Source organism: Colius striatus, chromosome 14, assembly GCF_028858725.1.
Source record: "Colius striatus isolate bColStr4 chromosome 14, bColStr4.1.hap1, whole genome shotgun sequence".
Taxonomy (NCBI): Eukaryota; Metazoa; Chordata; class Aves; order Coliiformes; family Coliidae; genus Colius; species Colius striatus.
The window spans coordinates 936,811-949,323 of NC_084772.1; positions in this window are offsets into that span (position 1 = coordinate 936,811).

Genomic DNA, 12,513 nt, shown 5'->3' on the forward strand with positions numbered 1-12,513 from the left:
GTAAAAGCTGTTGGCCGTGAAGTTATGCCTTTTGCTGTAAATGTGATGATGAATAGTGGTTTTCTTACAGTGGAAACTTTCTAAGGTGTTTTAGGTGTCAGGAACAGAACATTTTCACATTGAGAAGCTAAAAGGTGGTTTGTGTTTTAGACTCATTGGTGAAGGATTTTTTTTTTATCAGGAGTAAAAAAAAAAAAAAGGATGTTGTCATACTGTTGATGCTTCAAATGATTGTGGTAAATGGTTTTAGGCAATTTCAACAACCCAAGCAAAACATGTGGCTTACACTGGCCAAAGCAATCAATCAGTCTACAATATGTTTATCAATGGCCACTCCAGATAATCCTTTTTCTACTTGTTTGGTGGGAGTTCCATCAGATGTGGCACAATGGCCTGTACCAAATGCATTAAAAACAAATCCCTTAGTTAAGGGTAATGGCAAAGTTGACAGCTCGGATTTGATCATTTCATGATTGCCAATAATGACAACAGAGCCACAGGAGTTAGAATTATTGGGATCTATAAAGATGGATTTTTGTGTTATGTTTAATTTTACCAGCAATACCAAAACATTTGGGACAGAATGTGGATCCCATCCTGGGCGTGTATAAGAGCACAACATCTTGCTGCAATTATACTTCACCAAAAAGATCCAGGTCTAGTCTTGTGCCTGTACAGTTACCAAAGGGAATGTTTCTGATCTGTGGGGACCAGACGTGGCCTGGAATAGCCTCGAGATCACAAAGGGGACCACGCAGTTTGGGACAACTGACGATCTTGATGCCTAATCACACAATGATTTAGAAACATCATTGTCCAAAACAATTTGTGCATGCATTTACTGGCGAATGTGATGACCATGTTACCTTTGGTCTCCCTCAGCAATAATAGCAACTAGTATATTTGCTCCAGGTGTAAGAGTATCTGCTTTATTAACTCAGCTATGCAAATTAGGATGCTGGCTTAGCAAACAAAGTAACCAAACCTCAATGACATTAGAAGGCTTGATTAGTGATGAAAGTAGTATTAGACATGCACTTGTGTATCATTGTATGCATGATATCCTCATTGCTCAGGAGGAGGCATTTACTGTAGATCAAGAGAGAGATCTAGAAACCATGTTATTTAGGGAAACTAACTTTGTTTGCTCCTCGACAGCAGGACTGGTTAAAAATTACCAAGTTACGGAAAACAAGAGACACCCACAACTTAAAAGGAGATTGTGATGGTAAAGTACAATTGTGGTCCATTACGGCGAATGTATTTGCTTCAGCATTTGTACCTGGGTTGGCTGCAGCCCAGGCCTTACGGCAGTTAGAAAAACTAGTGTGTTGGTCGGAGCAGCAAGCTAATGTTACTACTGACATTATTGAAAAATTGTTAGCAGACCAAAAAAGCCTTAGACATGCCTTTTTGCAGGATCGTGCAGCTATTGATTTTTTGCTATTGGCACAAGGGCATGGATGCCAAGACTTCGAAGGCATGTGTTGTTTTAATCTTTCTGATCATAGTGAATCTATTCACAAAGCTTTGGCATATTTAAAGGCTCACGCTAAGAATATTAGAGTGGGTTATCACCCTTTTGATGATTGGCTTCAATCAGGTTTTGGGGGGTTGTCACCTTGGTTGACTGTGTTAATCAAAGAAGGGTTAAGATGGATTTTGGTTATTTTGCTTTTGCTTGTAATGTTTAGAATAGTATATAGTTGTATTATGAAGGCAGTGCATACATTGACTGACTCAGTCTTGATTGTGCAAAAACAAAACGGGGGATTTGTGGAGGAGTGGTTAAGGGAGCATGGACATGGACTCCAGGGTATAATGTTAGGCTTGATGGGGCAAGGCAATCTGAGTTCTAGTTATATGAATTTAATGCACAATCAAGACCAGAGTCAGAGCCATGGTTAAAGCAGTTGCTGTCACGTAGTCAGCGCAGACAGCAGGCCTCTTTCTGCTCCTTCAAGGTCGGGCTGTTTTCAGCTAACTAGCTAACAGCCCAAGGTGGAAAACAACTTCGGAGAAAAACAAGATGGGGAAATGTGAGGGAGCTTGCTTATGGCAGAAACTGCAAGTAGGATGAACATGAGAATGTAATCTATTAGCTGCTGTTGCTGAGCTAGCTTTGAAGCTGCTGTGTATATAAGTTAGAGCCTGCTCTCAATAAAGAAGAAGATTTCTGCTATCACTCACATTGAGTAGGACTGATTTCTTCCCACCCAGCTGAGAATCGGACCCTGGGTTGATCGCCGCATGAAGTAGGATTTGAGCTGGTTGTTCAGGCTTTGAGCCTGGGTGTTTCAGGCTTTGAGCCTGGGTGTTTCAGACTTCGAGCCTGGTTTCAGGCTTCGAGCCTGGGTTTTTCAGACTTAGAGTCTGGGTTGCAGACTTTGAGTCTGGTTTTTCAGGCCAAGAGCCGAAAACTTCGCGGCATATAAAGGCTTAACCAACAGTCCATAATTATAGATCCACAATCGACACCACCCTGTCTTTCCCAAAAAGGTTCGCAGTTCCTTTACTGTTTGTGGCCTGGGTGTTTGAAGCCTAGGCTTCTTTCCTAGCTTGTCTCAATGTCCCTTGTCCTGCACTAATTTTATGGCCCAAATAGGTTATTTTCTGTTGGACTGTCTAGACCTTTTGTTGGATACTCGATACCCCTGGAGTCCCAAAACATTTAAAAGACTCACTGTCCAGGTTAGACAGACATCCTTTGTTTGGTAGTGATTAATATATCATCCCCATACTGCAGGGGTTTTCCTTCTTCAGATGGGGCTTCCCATGATTCGAGATCTTTGGCTAGCTGGTTGCCAAATATGGTGGCATATTGGGGCATATAGCCCCAATATATGGTGGGGCTATTTTTGAATCCTTGAGGCAGCACTGCCCAAGTAAGCTGAGTTTTACGTCCACTTTTAGGACTTTCCCATTCAAATGCAAATACTTTCTGGCTGGTTTCATGGAGAGGGAGGCAAAAGAAGGCATCCTTTAAATCTAAAACACTAAACCAAGTTAAGTCAGGTGTTAGCACAGTTAACAGGGTGTAAGGATTTGCTACCATGGGGTAGAGGTCCTCAGTTATTCTATTGACTGCCTGCAAACCTTGGACTATCTGATAAGACCCATGCAGCTTGCAGACTGGTAATATGGGAGTGTTAAAGCTGGACTCACACCCTCTTAATAGTCCTAACTGTAAGAATTTTTCTATTATCGGTTTAATCCCCTCCCTGTCCTCCCTCCTCAAGGAATACTGCTTAATCCTTACCGGTTGCTGCCCTCCTTTAAGTTTTACCTCCACTGGTAGGGCATTCCTCGCCCTTCTGGGTACATCTGTGGCCCATACTCCCGGATATACTTGGTTCATGATGTCTTCATTAATGTTTCCTTCTGTATCGATATTAATTAGTAACAGGCTCATAATTTGTATAGAATTTTGATCATTCACCTCCAAGCTAATGTGACCATTTTCAAATTTAATCGTGGCTTGCAACTGCTCCAGCAAATCTCTTCCCAAAAGAGCTTTTGGGGCATTAGGCATACACAAAAACCTGTGAATTCCTACTTGCTTTCCCAATTTGTACTTTAAGGGCTCAAAAAACTATGACTTTTCACATTGGCCAGTGTCTCCCATCACCATAACAGAATCATTACTTAGCGGCAACAGTTGTTGATTTAAGACCGAAAACATCGCCCCCGTATCTATTAAAAATTCTACTTGTTTTTCATTTTTCCCCAGCTTTAGTGTAACCAGTGGATCTGCTAGGGTAGACTCCCCAGGTCCCCGTCAATCATCCTCCTTTAAGTGGGCTATCACAGGTCTCCCTCTTCGTCCATCGTAGCTCCCCTTGGACTCCTTAGGGCATTCTTTTTTCCAGTGTCCCTTTTTTTACTGTACACACACTGACCCCTCTCCAGTCTCAGTAGCTCTGTTCTTTGTGGTCTCTGTTCCAGAGCTGCCACAGTTGCTATTATTCTTTGTTCCATTCTCCTGTCCTTGTTACTTTCCCTATTCCCAAAGACCTTCCATGCTGCTTCGATTAACCCTTCTATATCCCACATGTCTGCCCCTCTTAATTTTTGCAGTTTTCTTTGGATGTCGTCACACGACTGCCCTCTGAACAAGGATATTGGCTGTTGCTGGCCTACTTCTGCCGACGGGTCCAGAGGAGTGTATTTACGCATAGCAAGTCTTACTCTGTCTAAAAATTCTGAAGGGGTTTCAAAGGGGCCTTGTCTTACAGCATATAGCATTGACCAATTTATAGTTTTAGGAGTTGCATTTTCAACCCATATTTTACCCACTGTTGATATTGTCGCAATTGCTGATAATCGTCACGATCATTTGGATCCCACCCTGGGTCTGTCAAAGGGATACACTGATCAACTATCCGTCCCAATAATGTCCCTCCCGTAATTTGGGCCTGTGTTTTTGTGGCTTTCAATACCAACAGCTTTTCTGTTTCGGTCAGTGCATCCAACAGGCATCTATGTCTCACCCGTCTGGTTCTAAGGTTTTAAGAATCATATCAAACCTTTTAGCGATATCTATAGGGCCCTCTTGGTACTCTCTTACTGTTTCCTTCCAGGAATCTAAGTCATTAGTGGTAAAGGGAACCTTTATTTTTGTGGGTCCCACTGGGCTCATTGCCTGTCTCAGTGGGGCTTGAATTATTGGACCCACTTTACTCCGAGTCCTTGATGTAATGGGGCTGAATCTGAGGCCTTGTGGCTCATTTTTCACTGTTCCTTTATCTGGTATCAGTGGTGTTCCCATATTTATAACCCCTTCTGGTCTCATGGAAGGACCAGGACCCATTGCAGGGCCAGGTAAAGTTCCTCTGTCATTCATATTTATACTCATTGTTGGAGGAGGGCCCTGGTTGCCAGTAGGCAACGCCCATGTTCACTCTCCCGTGAGGACCCATATATTCCATTCTCATTTTCTGTTATATTACTTCTGCCCCTCTTTCATTAGGAGAGGGCATGGAGGGAGGGATATAGCCTTCCAGGCTTTCTAAATCATTTGCCTGATACACCTCATCTCTATTGGTGCAGCGTTGTCCGACACTACAGGACGAACAGCACCGTTTTAGTTTTCCCCTGTTTTCTTGTTCTAGGGCCAGTACCAGGGGATCTTGGGGAGGAGTTAACCCACAATCCTGCTGCCACTCTGGGTGATTTCTCAGAGCGAAAAACATAACCGCAGAAGAAGCCTCATCCCATTTTCTTTCCCTCCTTAAAAACAACATTAACTGTAGGAGGGTATTATAATTCAGAGTTCCATTTTGAGGCCACTTCTCTCCATCGTCTAATTTATAGAGCGGCCACCATTGGTTGCAGTATTTTATAAGTGTTTTTTTTTTACTTTCTGTAGCCCTAGTCCCCACAAGATCTTTCCAATGTGCCAATATGCATCCTAATGGACTTTTCTTGACTCTCACACTGAGTGCTTCCCATGATTTTCCTATATTCTCAAATTGCTCTTTGCAACTCTTTCTCTGAAATGTTTCTCAAAATAGGTAATCCCAACCCCCAACCACAAAACACGGCTGTAATCTCAGCTATGTGTTCTTCACACTCGAGACACCAGCACCAATGCTTATTGTAGTCACCAGCCCTTCCAGCGCTATTACAGTTACATATTTTGGCAAGAAGTACACTTCAGTTTTACCCACCCAGCATGTTCCAAATGGGGGGAATTTCTAATGGGGCAGTGGATGGAGTTAGTTCTTCTCCGCTGTATAACTCACACATAAAAGTTAAGTATATTCCCTGATATTTATATTCTCCCGATCCTCCTGTTTGGGGCGGGATCCCCTCCCCCCATCCCAGGGGAATATAAAGTTCTTGTTAATGCATTAACACCGGGAAGCTGAAGCCACTGGTAAACTTCTCATTCCCGTTCCTTATCTCTACCTCGATAGTGTAAAACAGTACCATTAACATATATTTCTTGGCTCCCTTAGTTCACATAAAACATATGTAGACAAGTTAAACACTACAATTACTTGACACGCTTCGTCCGTCTCTGGCCGGTCTCCTCACGGAGATACGGAACCGCGGATAAGGGCTCCACACTCGCTTCACAGTCAGACTGCGTCTCATTCATTCAACACTCACTTCACACACACATCACAACTTTAACCACCATATCAACAATATCCACTTATCTTAAATACAAATAAGCCCGGGTACTTCCAACGCCACAATACTATTATTATTATAGCAGTTGTTATCCCTTCTGCAGCTGCAAACTAAAACCAAGATGTCATGCGAATTCGCCCTGTAGCCATCCGAATCTCGACTGGGGCCTCTGAGTTACGAGTACCAAGTAACCCCCCCTAATGCCAGCTGGGGCCTCTGACTTATGAAAAACAAGGGTGGGAGTGAATGGGGGCACTGAGCAAGAGGCTGTCGTGGTGTTGCTGTGCTGGCTGGGTCAAACCACAACAGGACATCTGGGTACTGTAGCAGTGCTCTTAGACATAACATAATATCTGGGCACTGAAACGGGACTCTGTGGCATCACAGCACATGTGGGCACTGCAACAGTGCTCTATAACATCATATCACAATTACACATTGCTACAGTGCTCTGTGACAGCATATCTTGACACTGCAACAGTGCTCTGTGACATCATAGCATATGTAGGCACTGGAAGGGGCTGTGTGACATCATAGAATGTCTCTGCAAAGCAATAGTGCTCTGTCAAATCACAGCACTCCAGGACACTGCAGCCGGGTTCTGTGACATCACATCACCACTGGGCACTGCAACAGCGCTCCATGAAATCACAGTACATGTGTGCACTGCAACAGGACTCTGTAACACAACAGCACATCTGGGCTTTGCAGCGGGGCTGTGTGACATGACAGCACGTCTGGTCACTGCATAAGTGCTCTGTGACATCATAGCACATCTAGGCACTGGAAGGGGGCTGTGTGACATGAGAGAACATCTTGGCACTGCAACAGTGCTCCGTGAAATCACAGCACTAAAGGACACTGCAGCAGGATTCTGTGACGTCACATCATTGCTGAGCATTGCAACAGTGCTCTGTGACATTACAAGATATCTGGGCACTCCATCACTGCTCTGATATATAATAGCATATCTGGGCACTGCAACAGTGCTCTGTGACATCACAGCACACGTGCGCATTGCAACATGATTCTGTAACAGAAAAGCACATCTGGGCATTGCAGCGGGGCTGTGTGACATGACAGCACATCTGGGCACTGCAATAGAGCTCTGGGCACGTTAGCAGTGCTCAGTGACTTCACATAATATCTTGGCACTGAAATGGAACATGCTTGACTTTTGATGACGGAGCTTTATTGTTTTTAGCAAAGCCCTTTGCACACATTAAAAACTACAAAGTGCCTGAACCACTGTGCCATGAATCAACAGAACACTGCTGGTGGGTTGAGGGATTAAAGACTTGCCAGGGAGCACCGGGAAGATCTCATGGGGTGTTCTCCTGGGACCAGCCCTGCACTGAGCTGCAGCTGCCCAGTCAGCCACGGGCCCATCCCCTCCAGGTCCTGCGGAGCCGCTCTCGCACGCTGGGTCTGGAGGAAGCTGCTTCCTCTGCAGCTCTCAGGCTCAGCTGGGCCTGAACTGCCAGGTTTGCGACCGACAGGTTGACGTCATCTCTCACAAGTTGAAGGGCTGAAACGGAGAGGAATGGAGCTGAGATCAGAGCCTGGGTTCCCCCCCAGGAACCCCTCCTGCCAGGGCCACCCCTCCAGCTCTTCCCATGGTCTGCATGGAGCCAGGACCAAGGGGATCAGCTGGAAGGTGCTGCCCACGGATACCCCACATGCCCCTGACGTCACTCTGCTCTGCCCACGCTCTCTGCTCTCCCTGGCCAGGGCAGGAGTTGCAGGTCCCTGCTTAGGGCCTCCCCGCCAGTCCCTGCTGACAGCCCCCTGCCCTCACTCACCCCGATGGATGAGCTGCAGTTCCTTCTCCTGTCCCCTCAGGTGCTGCCCGGCGAGTCCTGGGAACAGACGCTTGGTCACAGCTGCCCCACACCAGCCCCTCCAGCCCAGCCTCCAACCCCCCTCCCCTTGGCAGGGCTGAGCCCAGGCTCTTCCCCGAGCACTGGGCACTCGAGGCTGCAGAGACCCAGAGCTGGGGCTGGGGCTGAGCTGCAGCGGCTCAGGGAGGGACGGGGCTGTGTCTCACCCAGGAACCTGACGGCCGCCTCTCGCACGGGCTGCTGCGGGCTGTAGAGGCACCACAGGGCCTGCCACACGTACTGCACAGCTCTGCTGCTGCTGCACTGTGAGAGCTGCAGAGGGAGAGGAGGCAAAGGAAAGGGTTGGTGCTGACTCTCCCCCTGGCCGGGTGGTGGCTGTGCCAGGGATGAGCTGCAGCTGTGGGCAGGGGCACAGCGTGTCCAGGCTGGGGCTGGGCCTTGAGGGCCGTCCTTACCAGGCACTCGTCCACCGCCCACAGCTTACACTTCTCCAGCACCTGTCTGAGCCTCCTCTTCTTCAGGAAGGTGGCAGCTCGCAGCAGGGTGACCCGAGAGGCCTGCAGACACACAGAGAGGGAGATGGTACCGCTGACCAGGGCACAGGAGCTGTGTCCCCTCACCTGGGCAAAGCTCAGGGCCGTTCTTGGCCCCAGGGATCTCCTGCAGGGACATGGGAAGGTCAGAGATCCTCACCTCTGCCACCTCCTGGCTTTCCTCGTGCAGGAGGCAGAGCAGTGGGACCAGGCTCTGGTGCACCTGTGCCTTCAGCAGCTTGCTTTTCTCTTTCTTGACGGCCTCCATGATGTGTTGGAAGAGCTGAAGGGAGAGCAGCTGCACGTGGATGTTGTCCTGGAGGAAAGGAAGACTGGCTGCTGTAGGCCCACGTGGGCATGGGCCTGAAAGCCCACGGAGCTCAGATTTTTCCTGGCAGCAGCCAGTGCCAGTGGGGAGGGGGGGGACACAAAGCCTTACGTGGTGGAAGAGTGGCGGGAGCCTCCAAGTCAGCTCCAGAGCCATGACGTTGACAACTCGGTTGTTGCAGTTGTGGAGAATGTTGCTGAGAAGATTGAGGGTCATTGTGACCACCTCCCCATCTGCATCCCCCAGCAGCTCCATGAGCCTTCTCTGCAGGATCTGTGTCATTTCATCCTGTGTGCAACACGATGCTTGTGGTGAAGCCATGAAAAGCTGCCCTGCCCAAACCACTCCAGAGGTTCAATCCCATGCTGCAGCCTCGGGACCCAGAAGTCAAAGACCTGCCCCGAAGGCCTTGGGGAGGCCACTGGGGAGGCAGCAGGGCTGGCAGCAGCTGCCAGAGCTCCCAAAGCACAGCCAAGCCCCAGCTGTGTGTCCCCTAGCTCCCCTCACCCAGCCCCACGCTCCCAGCACGGCTCCAGCGGCTGCCCCCTGCTCACCATCGCGGGTTTGTGGCAGAGGGCACTGAGGGCTCTGAGCACCAGGCACCGCATCATGCTGCTCTCGCTCCCCAGGTACCTTTGCACCAGCTGCAGGACACGTTCATCCCATGAGCTCATGTCAAGGCAGGCCAGGAGCTGAAACACAGAGAGCAGTGACCCTCTGCCCCGGCCCCACAACCTGGGCTCCCCCCATCTCACCCCAGCTCAGGCTCACCTCAGCCAGGAGCGCCATGGCGGGGACCTCCCAGCGCGGCTGCTCCCTGCTGAGCAGCTCCACCAGCCTCTGAGCCATGTGGTACAGGGAGCTCCTCCACATGTCACGCATCTCTCTGCCAAGGGAGAAGAAGGTACTGTAGACCCTGGGCAGGGTGGGCAAAGCTCTCCTGGGACTGACTCGCCAAGGGCTGATCTTTCCCCAAGAGCCCTGACCAGGAGACAGGCAGTGCCCCAGCCCAGACAGCTCCTTTTGGGCAGGAGACCAGAAAAACACCCTTTCCCCCACAGCCTTCCCTTCTGAGGACACTCCTTTCCTGCCCACGGGGCAGTTGTGCCCCAGGCTCTGTCCCAGGCTCTCTGTGCATCCTGCCTGGCCCTGGGACAGACCCCCCCCCGCCCCGTGCTGCCAGCCCAGACACCACGGGAGGGGATGCTGGCGTTTTTGGGGGTGTCTGCTGCTGTGCACCCACCTCTCCCAGGTTTTCCAGCCTGTTGGGCCAGCCCTCAGTGGCAAGCCCCTGTCACTCACCACCAAGGTGATTGTGGGGTGCTGTCTGCAGGGCAGAACCCGGGGGGGGAGCAGGGAGAAGGGAGCTCTCACCTGGCCAGCACCCGCATCGCAAAATGCCGGGTGTCAGGGTTGAGGAGGTCTTCCCAGCCACCCTGACGCTTGACTTCAAGCACTATCCCCTCACAGCCCAGGCTGCAGAGCAGTTCTTTCATGGTCTCCATTGCCAACCTGTGTGCAGAGCAAAGCCCAGGTCACACTGGGAGCCCTGGCCCCAGCTCCGGGCCGTGGCAGAGATGGCAGGAGTGGCATGGGGCACCTGTTGGGGGCAGCGGGATGGCAGCCTTCCTGCTGGCCTCCCTGACACAAGAGCTCCTCAGGCAGCTCCTCCGTGCTGCAGAAAATTTGGAAGAGCAGAGCCAGGAAGAGCTGGGGGAAATACAGCCTCAGGCTCTCCTGGCACACAGGCATTTGGGTGATCTCCAGCAGTGCCCTGGTTGCCTGCAGAAAAGAAAACACCCCGAGACAGAGCTCAGCGCTGAGATGTCCCCGTGGCACAGCCCAAGCCCAGGGCGAGCAGGGGCACAGGCCAGAAACTCACAGCCAGGGCAAAGATGTCAACGCTGTTCCCATCAGAGGTGAATGTGCTGTGCAGGGGCCAGTCCTGCAGCACGTAGAGCAGTTCCTCCAGCACATTGTCTGCTGTCGTTCTCACGGAGACCATCTGCCTCCAGATGACTGCAGCAACACTGCAGGCCCAGAGATCAGTGTCAGGGGGGCTTGGCCACAGCACCGTGGCCTGGGCAACCATGGGGGCTGGCTGCTAGCCCTGCCTCTGCCCGCTGCCCTGAGCAACAGGGCCTCGAGGTGCCTGGAGGGAGCGTGGCAGGGGGCTCTGGCGCTGACAGCCCAGCGCTGGACACCAGAGAGCCCACAGGGCCCTGAAAACCTCCATCTGCCTGGCAGCTCCCGGGCCCCGGGCTCTCTGGGCAGGAGGGTCCCGTTACCTGTTGCACGACGGGTGTGACTGCAGGAGGGTCACCACCACATCGTGCGGGTCCTTGAGGATCAGCGCCTGAATGGTCTCATCCGGCCTCTGCTCCTCTGACACGCGTCTGAACTGTTTCTCTTCTGACAGGTCCCAGCCTGGATGGGGCAAAGAGCGAGCTGAGGCAGAGCTGAGGGGACACAGCCGAGCCCTGCGCTCCCTGGACAGGGCCAGCCCCGGCACAGCGCTGCCGGGGACACTGACCCACGTCTCTCTGGCTGCAGTCTGGGGGTGCCCAGGGGATGGAGCCCAGCCATGTGGAACAGCCCCAGCCCCTCTCTCCCTGGGGATGCCCACGGGGGATGGGACAGGGCCCAGGAGGCTGCAGCCACCAGCACTGAGGCCCAGCTCAGCCACTCACCTCTCTGGACCTCCTGCACCTCTTCAGGCTGCCCTGCTGCAGCAGCCCCAGGGTTCTTCTCCTCCTGTTCCTCCTCTCCCTGCCAGGACAGCCTGGACACACTGGGGGGTCTCTCTGCCATCCTGCTGAGGCCTGGCCTCGAGGGCTGGGAGACACTGGGCAAAGCACCGTGGGCGCAAGTCAGTGGGGAACCAGGGGTCTGCACAGGGGCTCCTGGCAGACACACTCTGTCCCGTCCTGTCCCGGCGCCTCCTCCGGGCACTGTGGGGCTGCCATGGCAGCGCCAGCACTACATCATGTCAGAGAACCAAGGGCTCTGTGACACGGTGACACGTTCCGTGGGGCCCCGTTTCCCCCTCACACCTGCCCCAGCCCGGCCCAGCCCTGATGCAGCTCCCTGGGCCGGCACCTCGGAGCCCTCCACAGCAGCAGGATTTGGCTTAAAACTGGGTTTTCTGGGAAGAATGAAGCACTTATTCCACTAACCACAGTCCTGCTCTCTGTGCCCTTGCCCATTCACACCAGCTGCCCAACAGGAGCCAGAAACACAACAAAGGATGAAAAGTAAAGAATGCCTTTGGGGATGGGTCTCCCCTGTTTTTCATTTCTTTTTCCTTCGGGGAAACCTTGCCTATCTCTTCCATGACCTTGGCATCTCCCTTCTCACACAGGCACAGAACCAAGGCGCTGGCGTTGGCCGTTTCCACGGGCTTTCAGGGGCTTCCACAGGGCCCCTGAAACACAAGCACAGAGCATGTTAACAACCAGCAACCTGCAGGATCTGGCTGTCTCCTAAAAGAGGACAAGGCTCTCAACTCAGCTCATCAAGAGAAAGGGGTGGGGACAGTCAGACACCCCACTGGAATGAGGCTTAGAGAAGGTTTTCTTCTTTTGGAGAAGGTTTTCACAGCTCCAGCTGGAACACTGGGCAGGGACTCACAAAGTTTATCCCCAAATGTTTTCAAACCTTCCCGGCTTCTCCT